The sequence below is a fragment of the Limulus polyphemus genome, unplaced genomic scaffold, assembly GCF_000517525.1.
Source record: "Limulus polyphemus unplaced genomic scaffold, Limulus_polyphemus-2.1.2 Scaffold6586, whole genome shotgun sequence".
Lineage (NCBI taxonomy): Eukaryota > Metazoa > Arthropoda > Merostomata > Xiphosura > Limulidae > Limulus > Limulus polyphemus.
The window spans coordinates 9772-11252 of NW_013672196.1; positions in this window are offsets into that span (position 1 = coordinate 9772).

The window sequence follows — 1481 nt, forward strand, 5'->3', positions numbered from 1 at the left end:
TAAGGTGATAGTTTGGAGTGACAAGTGAGTGGGCATAAAGAAGAAAAAATATAACGTTTCGGAGTGACAAGTGAGTGGGCATAAAGAAGAAAAAATATAACGTTTCGGAGTGACAAGTGAGTGGGCATAAAGAAGAAGAAATATAACGTTTCGGAGTGACAAGTTGTGGTCATAAAGAAGAAGAATTATAATGTTTCGTAGTGACAAATCAGTGAGGTCAAAAAGAAGAAATGACAAAGCTTTGGAGTGACTAGTAAGTGTGGTCAGAAGAAATAATGATGCTTTGGATGGAAAAGTGGGTGTGGTAAAAAGAATAAGATTTCAGTTTTAATAAATCACTGAACAGGTGTAAAGTATAAAAATACGTTTTTAATAAAACAGTGTACGTATATCACAGCAGTGTTTTCTGATGAAATATTTGCACTTTTAAATATCTTACTCTCGAGCCCGATGACTTGTTGATTAGGGTGCTCGAGTCTCAATTCGTGAGTCTCGTGTTGTAATCCCCATCGCCGAACATACTCGCTCTTTCATCCGTGTGGTGTTATAATGTGACGGTCAATCCCAGTATTTGTTGGTAAAAGAGTAGTCCAGGGGTTGGTGTTGGATGGAGTTGACTAGCTGCCTTCCCCCTAATCTTTCACTAAGAGAGAGTGTTTGTGAGTTTGCATATTTATGCATAAATGCTGATTAAGTGGTTCTTAGAACTTTGTGTATTGTAGTGAGTAATGAGTTTTGTATTGTTTGTAATTTGTTAGTATGTTTTGGTGCTATATTTATCCATGCTAGGCATGCATATTCAGTTACTGGTCTCATACTGTTTTGTAAATTTTGATTATGTTGTTTGCCGTAGTTCCGTAGTTTTTACCCGTTAGACTCCTACCATAACTTGTGTGTTGCCAAACTGTTTGAGAATATTATTTATGTGGTTAACCCATGTTAACTTAGAATCATAGGTTAATCCTAGAAATTTGGCTGAAGTTGCTGTCTGGAGAAGTGTTCCATTCATATATAGTTTAGGTGGATTTTTTGGGGTTTTTATTTGTTTTGTAACTACTAGCAGTTGGTTTTGGGGGACATTAATCTTAATTCTCTATTTTTGGCAATATTCCTCAAAATTGTTTTATTGGGGGTTGTAAATTTGTTGCTGCTATTGATAGTATGGGAGCACTTTTCCAAAGTGGAACATCATCAGCAAATTGTGAATAATATCCTTGATTTGGATCTTGTAGCGGCATATTGTTAACATACATGATGAATAGGACAGGTGTTCAAATAATAGCCTGAATATCATCTTCTCCTGGAGCTTTGTTTTTCGTTGCTTTGATTGCTTGTATGACATCTGTTTCTGTTATTATTTTTGTCAGTCGATACGTTATCGGAATTATTACTATCGGATTATTACTATCGAATTAATTATATCGGATTATTACTATCGAATTATAATATCGGATTATTACTATCGAATTAATAATATCGGA